The 10,880-nt window shown below is 33.4% G+C and overlaps 1 pseudogene; it reads left to right on the forward strand.

Annotated features, from left to right (window-relative positions):
- The first annotated feature begins 9,691 nt into the window (after positions 1-9,691).
- Positions 9,692-9,788, forward strand: LOC122095470 (annotated as a pseudogene).
- Positions 9,789-10,880: the final 1,092 nt, after the last annotated feature.

Raw genomic sequence — 10,880 nt, forward strand, 5'->3', positions numbered from 1 at the left:
TAAGCAAACAAGCAAACAAAAGAAACCCTGGGTATTTCTTTGGGACTCTCCTTAAAGAAGTAGTGGTCTGAGAAGAGGCTTGTTTTGCTGATCATACTCATTGGATCCTGCTTTTTTGAAATATTTATTGCTATGGAAAACTCAGGACCAGACTAAAGGAATTGATAACTGACTCCTGCAACAAGAGAATCATCTCAGGAGTGAAACATCCATCCATAAGACACTTCAAAAACCTCCATATCTTTGTTTCTTTGCAGTAGAACACTTTTAAAACAAAGTTATTTCCTTTTGTTCTATGCTGGCCTTCAAATGGCATATTGTTTCCTTTGTAATTCTCTCAACCAGAAGTTTACAGACAAGTTTTATATGAGTAAAGAACACACTCAAAAATTTCAGGGAGAGAGTTTCCTTCAAGCCTTGGATTCTTTTCTTGTACAGTAAAAAGGAAAGCAAAAGTTAACTTGAACTTTGTCATTCCTCTATGTTCAATTCCTCTCCTGAGATCAATTTCCACATCTAGTAACAGTTACTTCCACTTACTTCCAGTAACCATCTATGGTGCTGCTCCAGATAAAGTGAATGTTTTCTGGCTTCATTGAAATAGCACAGGGACACTTTTGGACATGAAGTAACACGTGTTTCAGAGACAACTTAGTAAAGAGAAAATATGAAATGTAAATTGCTTATGAATACTTTATTCATGAGTACATTTTGTTCAAACTTCTTAAGTGCTCTGTAAATTAAGGTTAATTTTAAATGGGAAGAAGGTTCCCAGATCATTTTTTGTGAGTGTATGTGCTGTGCATTAATTTCCCAAGTGTCCTTGAGTTAACAGTAAGAAAAACAATAGCAATAATAGGATAAAGAGAAGTTCTGTGTTTATATATAAGGGTTCAATAAAATATACAAGATTCTACAAATAAGACAATATTGAAACAATAAAGCCAAGTCCAGAATGTAGATTTATGGGAGTGATATAGAGAAAGCATTACTCCTAAGTGGAACATGAAGCATGAGGCCACTTCCTTTCTAAATCAAGCTTGCTAATCCCATAAATTTGTAAAAAGGAGAATGGAAGAATGATTCTGTTCCAATGCAAGTCATATATGAGAAAATGGACTTAACTGGAAAAAATGAGTCCATCGTGAGAGAATAGGAATTATAGTAGCAATGAATCTGTTGGCTAAGATCACATTTCTTTTTCTTTCCTTTTCTTATATTCTTTTTTGTAGTTGTTAGTCATGGTACTTGAAATCTGGGACTGGGCACTGTCCTTCTGCAACGAAGCTCAAGGCTAGTGCTCTTCCACTTGAGCCACAGTGCCACTCCAAGTTTTCTGGTAGTTATTGGAGAAAAGAGTCTCCAGGACTTTCGTACCTGGGCTGGCTTTAAACCCCAATCCTCAGATCTCAACACCACTCAGCTTAGGATCACATTTCTAACAGTGTACACTCAGGATATATAATGTATATGTTCATCTATCTTTATATTAATTCTTGAGTTAAAAATCTGGGCTACAGGTTAGACTTTACACTTACAAAAGTGTTTGTAGTTTAAAAGTTGATACTCCTGGGAAAAATAAAACCTAAGAATGTAAAGGAGTCTGAGAAATTCAATTTGCATACAGCCTGGGCAGAATAGGCTTTGAGAAACTACCTATAATTAAACAGCCAAAACCTGGAATACCAGTCATGAGCAAGATTGCTGAATAAGAGCTTGAGGTTTTTGCATACATACAGACAAACATACACATACACACAGAGGAACATATATGTGCACACAAAAATACACAAGTGAAACAACTCTCAGAATATGTAGAAAAGTTAGAAAACGATAGAAAATATGTCCTGAGTAAGACAAGAATCAAGTGATAATTTTTAATATTAGAAAGCCCTCAAGTGAACTTTCCCCCAAAAAGTTGAGAATATTACATAGGTAGGGATCAGAGATAGTAAGAGAGTCAAGCAATCATTATTAACGGGATAGGATCCATGGAGCAATGAATCAGGGAACTCTTTAGGTGCATATGAAAATGTTCATATCTTGTGTCAAATGTTAGAACATCTTTGAAAATAGTACATAAACAGTGTGAGCAATCAATCTAGTGGATATGTTCATAGGAGAAATTCAGAATTGCTAGTCTGTTTCTAGAGTAAATAAACAAACTATGGCAGGTCAATGTGATACAAGCCTGAAATTCTAGCACTTCGACAGGAGATTAGAGAATGGAATTACCTGGACCAGGTAAAATAATTTTGTCTCAATAGAACAAACCAAGCAACAAGAAAGGAATACACAGTTGGAAGTTTGGTCTAATTTTGTCATTATGTTTTGAGAAGTCATTTCCTATTGAAATGCAACTCATATATATCCTCACTTGTGTTTTAAATGCTCTCTTCATTACAGAACATTCCTAGCTGCAAAATGGCTCATTATTCCCATTCAAAAATTTGCAAAAGTAAGTAATCACCATTCTGTTGGATTCCAAAGAAATGTTGAAGGATTACAAAAACTTAAGCCTGGAGAAATAGCAAAGCTCATCTAATGTAGGACTTTGTAGACCTTGCTAAATTGGAATTTAGATTTAAAATATATATTTTGGTTTTGTTTGTAATTTCATATTCTATAGGATACTACAAAATTCTTTTTAAGTAGAGGGATTAATTGACAAATTCACAAATGATTCTGGCATTCTATTTTCCTAGAATATTCTTTCAAGAGAGTTATAATTAGAACATAGTTAATAGATAATTCCCACAGTTCATGTATACCATGTTAATGTGAATAATCTAGACAGAGTTGCCAACAAATGGATGACATTAATTTATAAATTTAGAAAAACAGCAATTTTTTAAGGTTTTGGTTTAAAATGGTATGAAGAGAGCAATTGTGTGACATCTTCTTTCTTCAACCTATATGTAATACCTGAAGCCATTTCCTTATTTACGTGCCTGTGTATACTTTGAGAAAAATACTAGGTTTGGGATGTGTATTCAACTTTGTTTTTGTTTTATTGGTTTTCCTTGAGCTTGAACTCTTGGCCTGGACAGGGTCTCTGAACCTGTTTTTGCTCAAGGCTCGTGCCCTATCATTTCAACCTCAGTGCCACTTGTGTCTGGCTTTTGCGGAGAAGTTTATTGGAGATAAGATTCTAAGAAACCTTCCTGTCTGGGTGGGCTTTGAACCTTAATTTTCCGATCTTAGCATCCTGAATATCTATGATAATTAAAAAAGTATAAATATAAATAATATTTGCAAATGATCTGATCTCAAGCAGTGGAGGAAAAATGATGCAGCTCAGTTTATTGTGGTGTTCTTTCCAGAACACGGAGGGCATCACACTAGCAGAGATGTAGTATTTTTTCACAACAGAGATAAACTATTCATGATGTGAATTAAGGAATTTTAAAGTGCCCTAGTGGCTCACGCCTGTAATCTCAGGAGGCTGAGATCTGAGGATAGCAATTAAAAGCCAGCCCTGACAGGAAAGACTGTGAGACTCCTATCTCCAATAAACCACCAGAAAACCGGAAGTGGAGCTGTAGCTCAAGTGGTAGAGCGCTTGTCTTGAGCTGAAGAGGTGAAGGACAGAGCCCAGGCCCAGAGTTCAAGCCCCATGACAGACCAAAAAAAAAAAAAAGTTGGAAACTATTGGGCTAGGATGACTTTTGACTTTATGGCATAAATCTTGGGATTGATGGTCATAGAAATAACAGCTTACTCTGATAAAAAAAATTGCTTACTCTTGAGGAATTAATTATTACAGATGCTTCATAGTTTTATCCTCTACCAGAATGTGGCTATTTTTCTGTTGACTTCTCAATCTGTAACACCCCATTGGAAACTGCATCTATTGCAGATTTTCATAACATGTAAAAAGGTACTGTTTTGAATCTCTCAGGTATGGAATGTTGAGAATTTAAAAATGAGTAGTTAATAGTCATAGGAATTTTGAAGAACACACATATTCTGTCCTCTTAACAACTTATTTAATTTTAAAAGTTATGGGTTTTCGTAGCATTAAACTGTTTTCTGTTTTAGAATGAGAAAGTACTAAATTAATTATTTTTTGAAAAATTTGGCAAGTATATATGAAGATATTGTCTAGTTGGATAACATACACATTGATGACCCTCTGATAAAGAAGAAGTAATTAATTCAAATTAGATGTCATAGTATTGATTTTTAAAATATTACTACATAAAGAATAATATTTACTGTGCCAATACAGTGAAATTACATTTTATGCAGCTTATTTTTTCAATTTTATTATCAAATTGATGTACAGTGAAGTTACAGCAATTGTAAGGTGGTGAATACAGAACATTTCAAATTTGTTACTTCTCCCTCATTTTTCTCACAGTTTTCCTTCACTCCTCACAAGTTGTAATGTACATTTCCAACATATTGTCTTGTGAGTTTTGCTGTTGCATTGGTTTTCCCTTTGTTCTTTAACTCACCATTTTGCGTTTCCTCTTTCCTTCCCTATTTAAGGTAAACGTATTCACAATACAAAGTCAAAGAAAACAGAAATCACATAATTCATCAAAAACAACAACCACAAATGAAAAAATCTGGTTCCATATCTTGGAATTCATTTTGCTTAGCATCAGCTTTTATGGTTATATATACGCAATAAAAAGACACTGGAAAATAATAGCTGCATGGACACCATATCATGAAAACAGCATGTTAACTTTTTGATGGCAAAGGTGTAATTAGGATTGGTGAATTCGCGGTTCTGATAAAGGAATTTCAAGAATTTTAAAGTTATGACAGGTAAATTTGAATTGTTCAAAATTTTTAACAACTTAGCCTATTAAGAAAATTTAAAATTGCCTGGGAGAATAGGCTTTCATGCAAAGAAATCCACGGAGACTTAGTAGAGAGGGAGCAATATGGATGAAGATGGCTCTTTTTCACACTAAACTAATAGACCTCAGAAACCTTGCTGTAAATCCTATAGGTTCTCTTGAGAATTGTCCTTACCCAGGAACTATATTCTCACTGTTTGAAACAAGGTTGTATTGGAATTTAAATTAAAAGTTCTTAAAAAATAAGGCATCAAAATTTGTGAATTTACCTTTAATTACCAAACATTAATTCTCTGAAAAAGATAATTTGAGTCAAAATATTTAGGGAGAAAGTGCCCTCCAAAATGAAAGAAGGTGTTGGGTTTAAACATTTCTGTTTGTAACACTTTCCACAATGTCTTTGTATGTGAAGCAGTAAAACACAGAAAAAAATTTGATTGGATAATTCAAACCAATGATTTCACAGTTCTAAGTGGCTCACAAAAATAATATCCTTATTAAAATGAGATAGTGAAGACTTCTCTTATTACATAAGCCAAAATGTTTTGGGTTCATAAAAGAATTGAGCAAATGGAAAAGGCAAGAAAACATTTTCCTTAGAAGCCCTAGCTAAGGGTACTGGGCTTCAGCAGTGAAGGGAGGCCAAAACTTTTTTATATAAATTGTGTTAATATTTTTACTACCTACAGTGATTTTACAGAGCCTATTTGGCTCACTACAATGCAGAACAGATTGAATGAAGACATGAAAATACATTCCACATCCAAATGAGGATGTTTTTAAGTACAAATCATGAAGATGTAGCAGTGGTGGAGCACTTACAGTCCTTCAGCTTCACTAGACTTGAAGCCAAGATGCTGTGATTAATTGGAAATCAGGCAAGAGCTAAGAGGAGAACATAGAAGCAGGACATAGTAGCATTGTCTTTTTGTAACAGACACTGTCTTCCTAGGCAGAGGTGATTTAACTCTACTATCCTCCATACATCTTGGTGAACAAATGCAAGACCAAGAGAAAAATAATCTATTGAAATAATTTTGCATAGAATAACTTCATTAATTCTGATATGGTATCTAAGGAGAGTCTTAAGAGAAAATAAAAGTGCAGTATTTTTCGATTTCCTCTAACCATTTTCTTAGCAAAATATATCTTTGAGGTTAGAATTGATTGAACCAAAAAGTGATGGAGTACTTATTTTTGTGGGCACTTTAGACACAAGAAGACTTTCAAGGTAAAAGAAAAAACAAAAAATACAGCCAAATATTTGTGATCGCAGCTTCTTGGACTGTTTTCTGGAGACAAAGTTTTACATTAGATTTCTTCTCATTAACATAGATGTTGTTGCATGGCAACCAAATGCAAGAGAGTAGACTCACTTGGCCAATTAAACAGCATGAAAGAAGAAAATGGCAAATAATATTTAATGAATTACTTTGACCAATTACTTTGCCCGAAGAAAGAAGGAAAAATATAATTCAAAATCATTTGACTTATAAGTATGAAGAAAGAGTAGTGAAGAAAGATTAGGGAAAACATAGAGGATTATTTTCTCTCTAGTGGAGTAATAGGTTCTTGTTCTTGTTTCTTCCATTCTATCTTCACAAGCTATCAAGTGTGTCTCACCATTAGATTATCCAGTTCAGACAGAGAACTCGTAGAAGAAACATACTATTTGCAGCAGATGTAGGTGATTTATATATAACCTTAGACAATCTATTTAAATCTGTTCAAAATTCTCCCCTATCCCAAACTTCCCTCTTTGAACAGTTTTCTTTGCTTTTCCCAGGACTACCCTTCATTAACTGATTAAAATTTTGAGAGGTCATTTTCATACTCTCTACAGATTGCTGGTTGGTTGTGATTTTTGTGTGTTTTTTTGTTGTTGTGTTTTTTCACTGAATTTCAAAAGGTCATGAAAGTGTGTTACAAATAAATACGTCCATATAATTGTCCAATGGCCTGAATCAGAGTCACTTCTATCATTCTCAACCAACCCCTTCTCCAAGATTTATTTCAGATTTACCACTTAATTTATCATATGTGTACATTGAGTATTCTAGTTGTACTTGACCCTTGTTCATTTTTCATTCATTCTATGTCATTACTATTATTCCTTTCTGCTTTCAACTTCCTGATAGTCATCCTGTTAAACTGTCTATTAATACTTCGAAAGGTTTATATACATTTCATGGAGTTTCCATCCTGTATATGCTTAAACTGATATCAGCTTATATTTCCATAATTCATTCATCTGCATTAATAATTTCCAAGACTGGAGACATGAAGCACCTAAACATGATTTTATTCTCATCCATTTGGAAGATTAATCTTTAGTCAAAAAGAAAGTTAAAAAATGGCATAGAATATATTCCTAACTACCAATTTTTATAAATGGCTTTGTACAAAGGTGTGATTGTTTTATTTCACATGGGATAATATTTTCAACTACCTATTAGTTTTGGAAAAAGAAGAAAACTAAAATTTATTCCTATAGAGGAATATGATAGAGATACAAGACAGATTTTATGTTTGTCATATCTCTGATGAGTACCCATATTCAAGACTTAAAATCATATTTCTTACTATGTTAGACAGATAGGGAAACCATATTACATGATAAGAAAACTATTTGTGACTTTTTAAAATGTACCTTATTAAATGAGGACATTTACTTTATTAGCTAACGTTTTGGTTTGAAATTTGGGAGGCTGATCTATCTAATACATTTCTGGAAGGTCTCTACTGAAAAACACAAATTGTCAGTGGTACTATTTCTACAATTTAATGAATGGTTGAACGTGTTTGGCATTAGTGCCAGGTAAATAAATCAACTTTATTGTAACTTGCTCCCTACACTTGAAAAACTTGCAATGTCACTAAGTATCAACTACTTGCCAAATGTTATTTTGGCGAATGTGATTTTAAAAAGTTAATTTGAAAAAGAATAACTTTCAGGAGATTATAGATTATATGTAGATTATCATTGGTTTGAGAGTGACATTTTTATACCACAAAACCATGTTGTGCTGAAGTCCCAGTATTTTGAAGTACTAAGGATCTTCTCAATGTTTTTCTGAATTATATTTGAACTCTAAGTAAAGATTTCTGGGCCTTGGTAGACCAATTATGGATCTATCCTTCCAGGAACTATTTTTTGGCCCACTTATGCTGGACTAAAATCTTTCATTAATCATAGGGGAGGGGTATTAAAAATAATCTTATGACACTTTGTGAACTTGTTCACTCATATGGGCTGGTCATATGTAAGTTGAATGTTTGAATTATAGTACTTACTCTCAAATTTATGATCTCATCTTTCATTTTAAGTTGCCTTGCATTTCATAATTGCTTACTGCTAATTCCTGCATCTCAAGGAATTGGGGCCCTGAAATACAGGAAATAAGAAATTGAGATGGGTCTTCAATTACTTTGTGTTGGCATGTTGCATGGGTCCTGGTGAGAAGTCTTGCCCCTGTTATCTGATGATGCAGGTAACTGGGACCTGGGATCCTAGGACCTACGGGTCCTGAAGAAGAATAATATTTTTTAGACATCTTATCAGCAAAATTTGGGCATAATCAGTAGGAATGCTTCAGAAATATGGAGAAAAACAGTTTGGGACCAGCGATTTAAAACAATAAACAGAGCAGCAGAGAAAATCCCTTACAGATTAGAGGAAAACAACATTGTTTTTTTACCATGTGAATTCAGAAGACCAAGAACATTGAGAATGTATCACAAGTTTATACCAAAGACATTGCGTTGATACTTCTTATATTCTAATATATATTTTAAACCTAATTATTTATATTCCAATTCTATTTATTGGAATAAATAAATATCAATTTATTTGTGAAATTATCAACAAATTCTAGTAAGTTTCACAGTGTGAAATATAAAATCAGCAAATATAAATATAAAATATATAACTATATATAATATAAGAAAAAGACACATGTTTTGCATTGTTCTGTTGTGGTTACTGTATCAAAGGCAACTGTGTTTTAAAATATTATTCCATTATCTCTACCTCAGTGTTTGATAGAGTTGGACCTAAAGCTTTACCATTTGTAGATTTATAGCCTGGAGCAAGAGAAAATACTGTGATTAAATCATTACCAATTTAAGGCCTAATAACAAGGAGAAACATATGGACTTCTCCTGCAACTATGAAAATATTTGGTGATAGAAAGGCAGTAGTGTAAGTTCCTGCCTGGTTGGATGGTAGACAGGCCGTGACATTAAGTAATCATACATATGAACAATTTTTTCACCTTCTTGGCTTTAGCTACTTTTGCAATGTTAGATATAATAATTATATTTTGATAAAATACCTTCTTGTCTGAACAGTTCTGTCTGGACTGTTCATCTCTCTATGATCCCTTGTAACTAAGATTAATTTTGTTCAAGTAAGACAATCTATGCTATCAGGGTAAGATATTCTGATTGGTCTGTTCCTACATGGAAGAAGAGTCAAGGGTCATGTAGACATTTGTGCCAGTAAGACCTCATTTGGGAAAATGTCAGCTGCAGAATGTTAGAAATAGCTCTTAAGCAAGGATTACTTTGAATCCAATAGCTCCACAAAGCTAATTCAGTTGAATAAATAATACTTGAAAGAGCCATCACCTTTGGACTTACCTATAAATTATTGAATGTATGATCAAATTACAATTGAAAAATACTTAAAATTGGCATTGACAAAAAATTGCAAATGTGAGCAATCAGCTGAACATTATATTTTTTTTCCATTATTCACAGAATTTTAAGGAAATAAGATCAATAGCATTGTTAGGAACAATAAGGTTTCCTTGTTACAAGTAGGCACCCATGGATAAAGATTGCATCATTAGCTACTTAAATTTAGAGGATACTACATGCTTCAGCAGCATGTATACCCAAATTACAATATACAGATTAAAATAGCACTTGCACAACGATGATATGAAAATTTGTGAAGTATTCCATATTATTCATTCTTCAGATGCAAGAAATGAAAACCCGTTATTAAAAAGTCGATTACAAAATAACAAGTGTAACAGCACACGTAATTCATATGATTAAATTTATTTTGACATCAGTGTATTAAATCTTCACCTCAGAAAGGTGTTTAAATAGCATAAACTTTACAAAACTTTTGAAATTAGACAACATTGTCATTTTATCCAAAAGAAAAATAATATTAGGACCTAGGAAAAAAGGAATCTTAAACTGTTTCTATATGGAATACAATCTGAAAGGACACATTAATGAACCTATATATTATAAAATAATATAGAATTCAAAGTATGTCTATGCGAGAATAAAATAAATTATTAACATTATACATAGAATATAGAATATTTTAAAATATTCTTTTTCAGACAAGCACCAGTAATACTTTAGTTTCTGTACTACTCATTTCAACAGATAAGTTAAAATTATTTCTGACTAAAAAATCACCTACTCTGCAGAAATCATTATACATGTATATAAAAACTCTTCAATACATTTTGACACCCAATGCAGGCAATTCACTTGCAAGAATTCCATGGAATTCATGAATTTTTACAGTAAAGTACTGGTGTTGCCAGCGCTGGTGGCTCACTACTATAATCCTAGATACTCAAGAGGCTGAGATCTAAGGCTCACGGTTCAAAGCCAGCCTGGGAATGAAAGTCTGTGAGACTCTCATCTCTAATAAACCACTAGAAAACTGGAAGTGAAGCTGTGGCTCAATTGGTAGAGCACTCACCTTGAGCTGAAGAGCACTGGGATAGCGCCCAGGCCTAGAGTTCAAGCCGCATGACCGACCAAAAAAAAAAAAAAAAGATATTGCTCTTATTTGGATTGTGGAAATATTTTGGTTTTTTTTTTTAACTGTATTTTTTTGTCTTTTTTTTTGGTACTGGGGATCGAACCCAGGACGTCGCACTTGCTAGGCAAGCGCTTTGCCACTGAGCTACATCCCAGCCCTGTGGAAATATTTTGTATGGACACAAAGGATGGACTTGCATTTTTAAATTTGAGAAACTTAACCCGACCATTAGGATTTAGGAGAAGAATTTGTACAGCCTTCCACAACTT

This window comes from Dipodomys spectabilis, unplaced genomic scaffold (genome assembly GCF_019054845.1).
Source record: "Dipodomys spectabilis isolate Male_0828 unplaced genomic scaffold, ASM1905484v1 ptg000351l, whole genome shotgun sequence".
Classification (NCBI taxonomy): Eukaryota; Metazoa; Chordata; class Mammalia; order Rodentia; family Heteromyidae; genus Dipodomys; species Dipodomys spectabilis.